This window comes from Marmota flaviventris, chromosome 4, assembly GCF_047511675.1.
Source record: "Marmota flaviventris isolate mMarFla1 chromosome 4, mMarFla1.hap1, whole genome shotgun sequence".
NCBI lineage: Eukaryota > Metazoa > Chordata > Mammalia > Rodentia > Sciuridae > Marmota > Marmota flaviventris.
This window is the reverse complement of record NC_092501.1, coordinates 35,558,002-35,572,905: the sequence shown is the minus strand read 5'-3', so window position 1 is coordinate 35,572,905 and position 14,904 is coordinate 35,558,002. Positions and strand designations below refer to the sequence as shown.

Below are 14,904 nucleotides of genomic sequence, written 5' to 3'. Positions count from 1 at the left end.
GGAAGGAGCCTGCATCCTGTATGACCACATGAAGAGGAGCCACAGCTGGCCTGGTGGCTCCCTTCCAGGCTGCTGGTCACGTCTTGTCACAGTCGCTTAGCGTTTACCTTAACTAAGATACACGCTCTTTCCTTGCATCTAAGTTTTTCTCCTAAAGGCCTCAAACACAATTCTTGAAGTCTCTCCTAGATTTAAATATCTCAACTTGCTGAACAGATGCTTCTGGGAAGGGAAAAGAGTAGGGAATGAATTTTGGACAAGAGGAAAGAGAAGAGGTTTGAGGTCTTCAGGACCCAGGAACCCCTCTCTCCTCCCATGTCTCAGGAGGAACCACTACCTGGTGCCCCACGGAAGCTGGTCCGTGACACACGGGCTCCATGCCCCATCATAGAATGCCATGGTTGGGAGAGTAGAGATTCCAGATGTGAAGGTATCACTGGACTAAAACGAAGATCTTGGCAATAACCATCCAATTAAGCAAGATGGTTATGCTAATAATCTGCCATTTTTCCCAGTGGCAATCAGCAGTGAGCTTCAATAATAATTAAGATGGGTTTCTCTTTAGCTTGGCATGATAAAGATAGACAGTAACATTGTTTTAAAGTACAGAAATGTGTCTCTGGAACTTCAAATTTTGTGAGTGTAAATTCAATTGAATACATCATCATTTTTATTACTATTATTATTACCCATGAGTCACACCAGATTTGGGGTGACTCTACGCTAAGGTAATCAATCCCTCTTTCAAAGTACTGGAGCTCTCGGGCTGGGTACTTTCTTCCTTAGTTCTTGTGCTAACTTGGTAATCTACTAATTTATCTTTCTTTCAATCCAATATGCTGGGCTTGACAAAATCAAATAGGGGCTGCTTAGGGACTGTGGTTATTCTGCATATTCCCCATCTCAAGCCCTTCTTAGCGCAGCAAGTTCTAGGTTGTCAGCCTCTTCAGTAGAGTGGGGATGGTCAAATCTTCCTTGGAATTACAGAAGAGTCATATCCAGGAAGGATTTTTGAGATCCTACATCACAACCTTCCCATGACCCAGATGAGCAAACCAGAGCCCCAAAAGACAGCATTTACAGAGGTAATTGGAGGCAGAAATGAGACAAGGACTTGTGTTCTTGATTCTTATACCAGGCCCTATTTGTTACACATAGGAAAAACCCAGAGAGAATTTTGTCCATTGATTCTACTGGAAGCAATTTAAAGGGATATGAAATGTCCATATTTCTCTTCCACACCTATATGCCAAGGTGCTAAAAAAAATGTCAGTAATCATTTCAACTCTTGAACACTTAAGTCCATAAGCCTGTATGTTGACATAAGCAGGAAAAGAACTCTGCCTGAGTGTAGAAGGGGATGTGGAAACCAAGGATGCTGGCAGAGGACAACTAAGGGGGCTGTCTTCAGCATCTCTCATTCTTTCTCCCTCCTTCTCCCCTCTTTGCATCACCCTCTCCCTCTTTCATTTTCTCCCTCTCCCTCTCTCACACACATACACACCATCCCCAGCTAGGGGACTAGAGAACATAAGATATATATATATATATAGGATTAGAGATAACAAAGATCAGAACCAGCAGAGAGCATGGGAATCCGCCTGTCCCTGAACTAAAAAGCTAAATTTTCTTAGTGGCCAGTGACCCAGGAAACCTTTGAGATGCTTTGTAAATTACAAGGTGCTAACAAATTGCAGAGAGGCTCACCATAAGGGCCTGAGATTTTTATGGCTCAAAAGCAGGTGTAACAAACAGCTGGAGAATGCAAACAAAGCTGCTTCTTGGCAGCCAGGTGCACTGGTCCAGGGACTTGAAGTGGCCAGCCCAGCTGTCGCTCTCAAACCCTCCTCCCTCCTTCCTTCTCTTCTTTCCTCTCTTCCTTTTATCACTCATCAACCAATCTAAAACATAAGTTTGAGTTTCCCCTGCGTGCCAGAAACCCTGCTCAGATGTTATGGTTACAAAGACAACTTTTAGTCTCTGCCCTAGAGGACACTGCACCATTTTTATTGATTCTTCATTTATCTATTTATTCCTTCGATACACATTTATGGGTTTCTGAGTTGGAAAAAAATACAGCCTCCTGGGAATGGAGTTTAAACAGATACATGCCATACTCAATTAATGACATCCTTCTACAGAGCATGCAGAGAAATACACAGCTCTTCTAAAGATTGAATATAGAAACAACCATCGTTCCTATGGTCCCATCCCTTTCTCAACCCCTAAACTCCTCTCTGCCTATGTCCACTAATTTTTCTTCCCAATAAGGAAAATAGTTTGTGCCTGAAATTCTAAACTCCCTGATTTCAGACAGGGCCCGGGGGAGTATAAATAAGCATATGAATATTTAGCAAAAATGACTGCTATGCGAAGCTTGAAGCACTGTTGTCATAATGCAGAGCCCACTTTAATCGCAGCCACAGGCAAAGCATTTGTTGCTGTCTTATCACACAGGAATGATTTTCCCATTGGCAGTGGCAGCCTGCCAGCTGGCTGTGGAGCTAGAGGCTCCTTGGTCCTCCAGGTCACAGTATCAGTTGGCATGCTCCACCACCACCAGGCACTGACATTTCTATTTTTGCAGGAGATGCCGGGTCAGGAAACAAAACAGTAGAATTGCAGCGTAATTCTTATTTACACTGAATGTGAATCTCATTTTGGCTCAGAAACCTATGAACTCCAACCCTTACAGTTCAATACATCAGAAATGACTTGAAGCTTTGCTGATTAAAGTCAGCTGATGGTCTTTGGATTTTATCATTCCCTTTAAAACCCCAAGGAGGGGTAGCAGTCTCCTTAAATCTGTCAGTTATAAATAAAACAAAAACCCAGCCGGGGCATCACCTTCATCCAAGCCCAGCTCAGAATAAGTAAAAAAAAAAAGAGAGAGAGAGAGGTGGCTTATGTAGGAAAACTGAATCCTTTGGGAGGAAGGTTTGGAACCATCATTAGTTGCCTCTCCCTAGGACACTGCCAAGGACTCCTTTAGACCTTTCTGAGGCAATCCACAGCCATTAAGACTCCACAATAATTCCCTCTTGGAAATATTTTTAAATTAGATTGTTCCTTCAGATTCTAGACAGGATGGAGTAATAGGGTCATACTTACTTTCCCAGATTAAAAGAAAATGGGCAAAATATATGAAATAACAGCTTTAAGAACACAGAACATCAGGCAATAAAGAATCCCTGGGAGCTCAAAAACAAGCAAGATGAGCTGTGATTATCCCAACTTCCTGACTTGAGAGACTTCAGAGGTTACAATTCAAGGAAGGGAAACACAGGCTGGGTGTGGGGGACTCCCTAAGTTGAGGGATGGGGCTGAGATCAAGGCGGCTAGAACTTTTAGGACAGAATACTTGGGAGGAGAGAGCAGTGCTCAGAGAGCACTCTGAAAAATCTCAAGAGTTTTCCCCAAGTATTTAGTTAAATAATGATCAGTGCATGCATGTGAAGGAACTACATAAAGCTGGAGAAAGAACCATCCAAAAGGATTTGAGGTAATAATAAAGCACCCAGTAATCACATATCACTAGGAGTTGCCCTTCTCCCACCATCCAGAACGGAAAACCCCATGATTCATGGAGCATTAGTAAAGACATAGAAGAGACTTACTTAGTCATGGTGAAAAGTCAGCTATCCACAGAGCACTAATCTAGTCTTTCTAAGCAAGTCTTAAAAGCAAGATCCAAAAGGATCAAAGTATTTCCAGATACTGTAATCCCCCTCCCCACAAAAAGAAAGCTCAAAAATATTTTTAGAAATACAAAATGCCTAGCATTTAAAGTAAAATTTAGAGTATCTGGCATATAATCAAAACTTTCCAAGCATCCAAAGAAGCAGGAAAATACAACTTCAAATGAAGAGAAAAACGATCTATTTAAACTAACCCGGAATTCACCTGTGAGTTATAATTAGCAGAAAAAGACACTAAGACAGCTACTATAACTACATTCTTTATGTTCAAAAAATTAGAGACATGATTAAGACAGAGGCTCCAATTAAACTTCTAGAGATGAAAACTACAATATGCAAGATGAAAAATACTTTGGATGGGACTAATGGCAGATTGGACATTGCAGAAGAAAAGATCCGTGAATTGGAAGAAATTATTCAAAATGAAACACTAAATGAAAGCAGAATTTTAAAAAAACAGAGCATCATTGGGCTGTGGGGCATTTCAAATGACTTAATAAAAATATGTTTGGAGTCCCTAAAGGAGGAGAGAGGCAGAAACATAGTTGAAGAAATAATGGGAAGAATTTCCCAGTTTGAAAAAAGCTAAACCTATAGATCCAAAAATGTCAACAGACCTCAAGTACGAGAAATACAGGGTGGGTGCAGGGAATAGACACCAAGAGTCTTCAAAATCAAATGGCACAAAATCAATGGTACAGAGAAAAACAGAGAAACAACTCAAAAAAGGATAACAGCAGATTTCTCATAGAAACAATGCAAGTGAGAAGACAGTGGAGCAACACCTTTCAATCTCTGAAAAAAATAATTCAAACTAGAATTCTATACTCAGAGAAATTATCTTTCAAAAGCAAAAGTAAAATAAAGGCTTTTGTAGAAACAGAAAATTTAATAGATTCCTTCACCAGTATAGCTACATCATAAGAAATGTTAGGGAAGATTATACCAGATGGAAATATAGATAGAAAGAAAAGAATGAAGAGCTTTCGAAATGAAAAGCACATGGGTAAATGCATAACATTTTTTTCTTATTATTTAAATTTCTTTAAAAGGCAATTGTTTAAACAAAAAGTATAACAATGAGTATGGTATTTATATATCTGTATAAAAAGTGTATAAAATGTCTAAAAATTATATCATAAAATCTGGGACTTAATAAATGGAAGTATATTTTTAAAAAGCTTTTATACTATCTCTAAAAAATATTATAATAATATCCCTTAGATATAGGATATGATATGTTTAGTTATTAAATACAAATGCAATCACTAAAATAAGATAGTTATGACTAACAAGAAAAGAAAATAAATTAATTAAAATTCAATTAATCCCCAAATTATAACTTGTTGTTAAAGGTACTAAAAAATCTTGCAGAAAATTAGGCAGCAATTTGCAGAACATAAGAGATAACAGAGGGATAGGGGTCTATGAGAAAGAGTGTAACTGAGACTGGAGAATGGATGATTTAATAGGAGGAGAGAGTATAAAAAGCATGAAGGAAGGTAAGACATGGTGGCATACAACCTGTAATCCCAGAGACTTGGGAGGCTGAGGCAGGAAGATCACAAGTTCAATTTAGTGAGCAATTTAGTGAGACCCTGTCTCAAAAAATAAAAAGGGCTGGGGATATAGCTCAGTGGTTAAGCACCCCTAGGTTAAAGCCCCAATATCTCTCCACCAAAAAAAAAAAAAATTAAGGAAGAAAGAAAGGGACTTCGGAGAGTCAGAAGGTCAGGAAAGAGAGATTTACTTGAGATACCTTCAACATTTCACCCTTTTAAAACAGTAAAAGCTTGCCCTTTAACCCACTTTTGGGTTATAAAACTAGCTAATCACTATTATTCCTCACTTCTCAATATTTCTCAACTACTACATTCAGCTCATGACTTTTTCTTATAGGACACTGAAAAAAATAACAAACATAATGTAGGAGCTCTTTGATCTACCAATGAGCAATTCTAACCAACTACTGACCAACCTTACTGCTACTTCCTGTCCTCTGATACAAATGAAAGAATATCCATCCTCTCTCCTTCTTGCCTTCTTATCTTACCCAAGACTCAACTCTCTCTTTTGTATCATCACCCCTTCCCCATTACAGCACATTCCTGTGGCCTAGATGTGTGGTCTACTGTTCCTATGTTTTCTGTATCCCATTACATGACCCTTGGGCTAACCCACCTTTTAACCCCTGCCATGTTGACCCAATTTTGTGGCAGTCTTGCTCCTTGGTTTTCTGCTATGAGCCCTGTCTTGGTCTTCATCATTAGCAATTTTTGTTATAGTTCTGAAACTTGCCTTGATTACATACTTTCTATCCACAGTCATGGTCCTCTTCCTTGTCCCTCTCATATGTAATTATATTAATGATCCTATGACATTTAAAGTGAAATAACATTCCCATTTACAAAATTATAACAAAGTAGAGTGAAGTCAAATGATTGACCCAAGGTCATATAATAAGTAGAAGAGCTGGGATTTAAGCCAAACCATTCTGATTGCAAATTATTTTAATATACCAAAGCAGCTGACATGTGGCAGTGACCACAGTATTGGGTGAGCTTTAAATCTTTAGTTGGTACCCGGCTGGGGAATTTCTGGGAAGCTTATTCCCTTTATCAGTTAGAAGAGTTCTCTTGTCCTTTCTGCTATTCTTCTGTCTCTCCAACTATTGAGGAGTCTAGTCCTTGGGTAAGGAAGAATCCCTGTTTTGTCTTTGATTGTAGGTTATTTTGATCAGGAGCAAGAAAGTGAGGTAAGTTAGTGTAGATGAAGTTCCCACCAGATATCCTAACCTACATGAACTCACAGAACCATTACAGCAATCTTTTGAAAAGAACTCTGAACACCATTTATGTATGTGTATATGCATGGCATGGAGGTATGTGTCTGTTACTTAAACTAAGGTGCAATTGGCTACCTATGTAATAGAAAATAGGAATAATACAGCAAGTTGAAGGATTTATATTTCTAGACATCAAAACTTATTCGTAATTTAATAATGAAAACAGCATGACATTATTACAAAGAAAGACAAATGAAGTAAATCAAAGAAAACAGAGATCATACAATGTAAAATTTATCTAAGCTTGAAGAACAGAAGCATAAGGCTATTCTGCTCACGATGTATCCTATAAAACAGAATGATGGATCTGATTTCAAACATATCAGTCATATCAATAACTGCAAATGGACTAAAATCATCTACTAAGAGACTATCAGATTGGTCCTCAGAGAAATATCCAATTATATATTGCTTATATGAAACATTTTTGAGCAGGGCTCAGTGGCACACACCTGTAATCCTAGAGACCCAGGAGGTTGAGGCGGGAAGATTCCAAGTTTCAGGCTAGCCTTAGCAACTTAGGGAGACCCCATCTCAAAATAAAAAAAAAATAAATATAAAAAAGTTTGCAGATGTAGTTCAGTGATAAAGCACCCCTGGGTTCAATCCTTAGTATCAAAAAAAATTTTTAAAAAGTGTTCTGGGGATGTAGCTCAGTGGTAAAGTGCATGCCTACTGTTCATGGAGTTCTGGATTCAATTCCCAACACTAAAAAGGAGGAGGAGAATGAGAAGGAGGAGGGTACAAACTAATTTAAAATTTATAAGGAAATAAATTTAAAATAGCCAAAAGCATTCTAAAAATATACTTAATGAGTAGATACTACTAATATTATGAAACTATTAATTTAAGCACTGTGGTACATCAATTAATAAACAAGTAAGTGGATTAGAATAGAAATCCAGATACAGATCCAAATGTATTGAGAAATTTAGTAAATTGTAAAAGGTACTCTTCAAATTAGTAGAAAAAATGTATTATTTAGCAAATAATGTTCAGACAAATGGGTGACCAGCTGGTTAAAAAAATGTTAATAATAAGTTGAACTAGGAACCTCATAGTATACACCAAAGTTATTTCCAGATAAATTAAAAATTTAAATGAGAAAACTTAAAACCCCAACCATGAAACAATAAGTTGATAAATTAACTCTTCAAAAATATGCATGTGTGCACATATTTGTCTGTTTACATGTCAAGAAACACTAACATAAAGCCAACACATAAGTGGCCAAGTAGGGAAAAAAGAAATCCATATTTAGATAAAAGCTAACAGCCTTAATTTAACAATAGTAAGTACAAATTTACCAAAGCTCAATAATTTAAAAATGGGAAAAGTTGTGTTTTTCATGTATATATTTAAATCCCCTAATGAAGATGGTTTTCTTTCATTTTTGAGTGTACCTCTCTGACACCTTTAATATAATTGTTATTACATTTTATTGATTTTTTTTTTCAGATGATGTTTCTTCTAAATCTTCTCTGTTTATTCGTCTAGCCATTAGAACACCAGATCCTCCATTTAAGTTTCATCATTGCTGACTTCCCTGATAACCCTTTGAGGTCAAATCCAAGGTTGATCAGCAAATTCAGGTCAACTTACCTGCTACCCAGGGATACCATGTAACTTGAACCTAGGTCAGTTTAATGCCTAAGCCCAAGGTTCATCTCATTACTCCACACTCTCTTCCAATCAGTGGATCTGTTAAATGTCCTGTTAAATGCCACATGTCCTGATATTACTCCCTAATAAACATCAATAATTGATCATATCGCCCTTTCAGGTAAATCTTCACCCTCCTTCAGGAGAGACTTCAGGCCCATCCTCTTTCAGCTCAGGGTGGATCTAGGTCTGCTTCTACCATAAGTAGCATATATACCATGGCATTCAAAGCTTTTGTCCACCCCATCCCCCGAATGTTCCAGCTACAAAAATGTCAGGGTTCCAACCAGTGCCCTTCCAAGTTCACCATTATTCCAGTATTAGATGTAAACAGTGAGGAACATTTTTTCTTTTATCTACTTCTAACTCAGAGGAGTCCCTAATCTCTTCTACATACAGGACTCCCATTAGGTTTCCATGTTTGTAGCTATTTGTTCTAAACCAAAGTCAGCCTGGATTTATATTTGAAATTTCCTAAAATGTAGAGAAGAGAAAGATGAAGGAAAAGGATGTTATTGTAGTTGAATGCCTATCCACTGAGAGCAGCAGAAGAACCATTTTTGGTTTTGCCAAAATTAGCATTGCTAGATAAATTAGGAGACTTATATTCTCCCTGTTGCCAGGAGAGCATGCCAGCTAATTTTAGCCCACTGTGTAAATATAACCACCACTGATATGCACGGCCTTTAACATCAAGAGGGGTCAATGACGTCCTGTAACAGCCAGAGAAACGCTTACACTGGCCCATCTTGACTGGGTTTCCTAGTCCCTTATTATCCCTGATCCTACTGACTACTGACTTTTACACTTGGAGATGACCTTGGAGATCCCTTGACCTGACCCCCTGCATGGGACGCCTGGGCCTCTTCTATCTCTCTAGACAGAAGATTTCCCCCCAGCAAAATCAGCAACATCCTGCAGCCCTTGAGGCTGGTGCGACCTCAGTCATTTTTCTCTCAACAGTGTAACTGTCAGGCAGAGGAGCTGAGGTTGAAGTTTTAGAAGAAAATATTGAGTGCAGTCTTCTTTCTTTTTTCCTAGAAAAATGCCCTGTCTAGTGTAGTTAAATGTAATTGTTTGCTAATCTAATAGCCAGAAAAGGTCACAATAGAGCTCATACAACCAACCCTCTGAATTCTACCTCCTTCAGAAAATGGGTGATGGGTGGGGAGGGCATGATGGCAGTCCCTGGGAGGTGAACACAAGCACAGGGGACAGAAAAGTTCCAGTTCCTACCTAGTACACAGGCTTTTGAGCTATGCAAGTGAGGGACATCTCTCTGAACCTCAGTGTCCTCACTTGTTAGTTCCACCTCTTAGAGTTTCTGAGGAACTTCAATGAGATAGTGCATGCAAAGCCTGCAGAAGAACTCATGGAAGGTGACAAATGCTTCATTAATGTTGGTGATTGTCTTATTTGGGTTGCATGAATCGAAATCACAGTTCCCTGTTTACTAGATGATCTTAGGCAAGATAACCTAATTCTGGATTTTCTCATCTGTAAAATGGGCATAAAGAAAAATCCTACTTTATAGGGTTGCAGCTAGGATCAAATGAATGGAAAGATACAAAGCTCCTGGCTTCTGTCTGGCACCAGCATGTGCCCAGCCTGCCGCAGCTCATCTGTTTACTCCTCCAGGTGTTAGGGGAATTTTTCTTTTCACTTAGCAGTCATACTGACAAACCACTCAGGATTTAAAAAAAAAGAGTAGCTACAGACAGCAGGAGATGGAAATGTGTTCATTTTCAATCTTTTTCTTGATGGCTACAGAGAGTAGGACAAAATGGTTGCAAAATATGTAAAAATAACCATAGAACAGGATTTGGTAGAGAAAGAACATTTTTTTCTCCCTTATCTGGTTGTTTGGAGGCTTTGTTTCATGTGTTTGTCTTGTTTGTTTCTGCCTCAAAGTCAACCACGAGAATGAGAGTATGAAAGAGTTATTAGCCAAAGTGGACAAGCCATGCTGTTATTCTAGTCTAAAGATCTTGGAGAGACATAGAGACACATAAAAATGGCATATTGCTTCTGTGAAGATGATGTGTTCCCAAAGAAAGCCCAGAGGAGGCTAATATAAACAGGTGGATAACCCTCCAGTTTTTCTCATTCATTTAAGTATATGTCCTGTTATTTCTGTTTAGCAGCCAGTTAAACCTGCTACATTCTTGCTTAGACTAATATTAAAGTTAGTTTGCATTTCCTGAGACAGCCGCGAGATTGAGGTAAGATAACGACGTGGAGGAAGGAGTTGATTCACTGTTAAATGTGGCAACAGAACAATTGCAAGACCAGTAAACCAAAAACAGAGATCAGGAGGAAATTCAGTATATAAAGTAGAACACTACTGGATTATCTTCTCTTCATGGAGAAGCATTTCTTTTAGGTAAACCATTGCTCATGTTTAAAAAAGAAAAATGTACTCCCAGGAGTTTTTCCCCATTTGTAAGTTCCAAAGACTTAATGCTGATGACAGTTACTATATGTAGACCTTGGCAAAATCTTTCACTGTTAGCCCTTCCCACCCTCCCTGCAACTCTCACAGGAGCTGTGGTCAAACTGTGCTCTTGTGTCACAACAGGCTATGACAAATATGGAGAAATTGTTCCTTTCTACCTCAAACCCCCATATAAACAGGACTTATCTTTACAGATTCCATGAAAGGAGCACAGACCCAGACTTCAGACAGATTGAGTTTAAAACCCTGTTCTATAAATCTGCAAGCTGTGTGACCTAGGACAAGCTAGGTCTGTTTCTGCTAGGAAATAGGAACTGTGACTCTACTTTGTCTTGCTGGCTCAGTCAATGTTGGTACTTTGCATGCATCCTTCTGTTGAAGCCTCATAACACCTCTGTGAGGTAGGTGTTCTTATTAGTCATATTTCATAGATGAGAAAACCAAGGCTGGTGAATGCTTCAAAAGTCATGTCTATCTATTTTGTAAGGCTTCTACAGTGCCACTAGTAAACACCTCACATGGCTTGAATGGCCCTCACCCAGAGAAAACTGACATGCAAGGAAATGTGGTTCACAGATACTCCAAACAAACTGCACCAGCACTGGCCTCTAGTGGGAGTAGAAGCGAGAAGATGGATTTAGCTTCACTGCATTTATCCTTCTTTGAGCCCATCTGTCTCCCTCCCTTTTTTCCCACTCTATGTTGATGACAATTTTTCTGAACTGAAGAATTTAGTTGACTAGAGGAGCTATTAATTTCAAACTAGTAAAATTTACATCTCATTTCTGTTCACAGATCTTGCTTCTCTGCATCCTCCCCACAGAGGTGTGTGCATGCACACACACATGTGCACACACACACCTCTCCTCATCATTCACCCTGGCCACACAGTTTTTCTTTGCTGTGATGCTAAATAAGGTCCGTTGAGAACCCGAAGCCCAACAATTTGGTATAGGCCAGTCTGCAATAGATTAAAAGGTCAACACAAAAGAAGTAGAGACCGACAGAAACAGAAGTTGCAGAGTTAACCATTGGGACCTCCCAAGGAAAAGATCATTATTCTTATTCTCGAGATGGTCGTATCTCTGGACCCTGCCTCCCCAAAGACTCTTTGTTCATCTCTTCATTCAATTCTGTGAGCTTCTCATGATCACTCTCAGCTATCTAAGTCAACTTGAGAAAGTTAATTTGGTTTGGGCATTCACATTTACAATCAAAAGAGTCCTAATTTAGTATATTCAAATCTTTCAGCACAAAGTTGAAAAGAGGGGCTGGGGTTGTGGCTCAAGTGGTACAGCGCTCACCTAGCATGTGTGAGGCACTGGGTTCGATCCTCAGCACCACATAAAAATAAAATAAAGATACTGTATCCACCTAAAACTTAAAAAAATTTAAAAAGAAAGAAAATTGAAAAGTAACAGAACCCTACATATAAATACGCTTGGCATCTTTCTGAGGTTGACTCTACACTCATTCATTCAACAAGCTTTTACTGAATATCTACTACATATAAAGCACTGTGAGGAGAACTTACAATCCAAGGATGAATGAAATATGGATCTCTTCCCTAAAGAAGCTTACAGTCTAGAAGAGAAAGCCAGAAACATGGTGAAATTGCAATAAAATGTGACCCATGTTTTGATGAAGTCCATAGTGAACCGTAGGTGGAGGAAGGAAGAAGCAGTCAATTCTTCTTAAAAGGTTCACAAAAGGTTTCAGAGAGATGAGAGTACCTTGCTGACACTTGAAAGACAGGTTTTTATCTAGAGCATTGCTATTTAAAGTGTGGTCCATGGACCAGCAACATCAGTATCACCTGTTAGAAATACACACCTGGGAGCCTCACTCCAGACCCAATGAATCAGTATCTGAATTAGAGCAAATTCCTCAGGTAATTGGTACCTCAAAGAAGAAATGGATGTGGGAAGGGTAGAAGAAGAGCAAATTCAAGCAGAGCGACCAGTTTAAACAAAGCCTGGCAGACATAATATAGCATGGTGTGTTTATGAGACTGTAAGTCATAGCAGAGAGTGTGAAGGAGGATATGGCATGAATTTAAGCAAGTCCAGACCACAGAGGGCCTTGCAATCCATGCAGAGAGGGCTGGACTTTATCCTATTGGTAATGAGGAGCAGGTAAAGTAAGGCTGTGATATGATCAGATTGCACATTTAAAAGTGAAGTAAGAACTTTTCTGGCAAGCACAGTAATAGATGAAATTTGGGCATGAGCCCAAAGGGAGGGGAGATGTAAGAAAAGAGAATAACATGAGTTGATTGATTTGATTTAATGCAATTTCTTTTAAAGTTTTGACGCTAACTGCCTGACAACACTGCAGAAGATGGATTGGAGAGAGGGCAAGACCAAAGTCAGGGAGGCCAACTGGCATATTCGTACCCTGGTAAGAGATGATGCCGATTGACCCAAACTATAAACGTAGCAGCAGGATGAAGAGGAAGAGACGGCTGTCAGAGAAAATGAGGCAGAATCTGCGGAGCTCACTCCAAGTTTGGAAACTACATACTGCAGCTGGCTGGGGCAAGAATTTTGGGCTTATTGATAGAAGGAAAATGGTAGAGGAGTCAGTACTGGAATAAAAGATAGGAAGTTCTGTTTGGGGTCCATTAGATTGGAGACCTCTGTAGAACATACAGGTGGTAAACACATGTGGACATTTTGGCACTAGACAACTACCTTTGCATACAAAGTCTCTCTTGAAATTTATCAATTAGAACCTACTTTGTTTACTTGTAAAGCACTTAACTAATTCCACAAACAATTGGCTCTGATGGAGAACTCAGTGGCTGTGAACCCGGACTCTGCAACTTAAAGCTGATCTTCCAGCTGTTACCTGTGCTTATTGCACAAGTAGCACGGAAAGTCATTGAAGTTCAGGAGAACTCAGAGTGTAATTCTGAAGACAGAACAAATGAAGACTTCTTTCTGTCTTCCCTAAAGATCCCAGATTCCTGAAGGTCCTAAATACATTCAATTTAACAAGTAACAACCAAGCATGCACCATGAGCCAGGCATTGTTAGACACTGGGGATACAGCAATAGACAAGAAATTCTCACCTGGTTTACATCTAGTAAGGGAGACAAAGGTTAAACTGAAAGTAAACAAATGCAGGGACCTTCTGCTCAGTTCTGCCTTCAAGAAAGGACTTGTTGCCCAGCTATCAAGAACATAGTTAGCTGGCAGCCTTCAGAATTATTTGGCACTTTTGAGTCTACCTTGACTTTCAAGCCAAAGTCACAGTGATTCCAAGGTGACTTCCCAGACAATGGCAGAAGAAAGCAGCAATAACTAGGGGCGTTTACATCTTGCAGTGACCCCAGATGGATTTGTCAGACTTAGCAAATTGAAACGCCAGACACCCAGTTAAATTTGCATTGCAGATAAAGAAGGAAGTTTTGTTTGTTTTGCTTTAAGTATATTCGAAATATTGCATGAGACATAACTTATACTAAAAAAGTCATTGTTTGTCTGAAATGCAAATTTAACTGAACACTCTATATTTTATCCAGCGGGCTTACTTCCCAACAATAGCTGGGCAAGGCAGTGGGTCAGAGGTCTCCCCAATTCAACCCTGTATACTACGAATACGTAGTTTTTGCTCTGGAGCTCTTGTTGGATTGGTGGTCTTTGTCCTCTCTTCTGACATCTCTCTACACAATCCTGATTTTTTTCCTTTTCCATTAATGTGTATGACACCCCCAAAACCTTTTGAAATTCTAACTTCATCTCAGCATCTACTTCCTGAAAAACTCAACTTGTAATGCTTGATATCAAGAATGGTCTGAGAAAGCAGGAGGTAAGAAAAGGCTTAGGATCTGGCTCATTCACCACTCAGCTGGTGGTGAGGACCCCATTGATGGTGGTCCCTTACAACTCTTGGTATAAGATGGCATAAAATGAAGTTCCAGTTGTTAAAACTCTCATCAGTGGTGGATTGGGATGGCATGTGGCAGAGAGGAGTATACAGATTCAAGTATTTGAAATGCATAGGGCGACTTGTAAGTATGAGAATAAAGGAATTTGTTGAGTATTATTAAATTGTATTAAAAGAAGAATGATTAATAAAAAGCTGAGAGCAGCTACAAATAATGGAAACAAATATGAAAGGAGTCTTTACAATTACTCTTTCTCACTGGGGGTAAGCAGAAAAAGTTGAAGATGAAGCACATGATTTAATTAAGTTACTGAACTTTAAAGACAATTGAGTTTTCAACCAAAGCAGGGCT

The 14,904-nt window shown here is 39.1% G+C and overlaps 1 long non-coding RNA gene across 2 annotated transcripts in view; it reads left to right on the top strand.

Annotated features, from left to right (window-relative positions):
- The window catches only part of LOC114096480 (uncharacterized), a 95,086-nt gene that overhangs the window by 44,780 nt on the left and 35,402 nt on the right, over nucleotides 1-14,904 (top strand). Inside the window, exon 3 of one of the 2 annotated variants that reach the window (XR_003583428.2) lies at nucleotides 12,967-13,060. The exons of the other annotated variant lie outside the window; for it this stretch is intronic. This is a non-coding gene — a long non-coding RNA (uncharacterized lncRNA). The remainder of the gene's footprint in view (nucleotides 1-12,966; nucleotides 13,061-14,904) is intronic. 2 annotated transcript variants of the gene reach the window in all.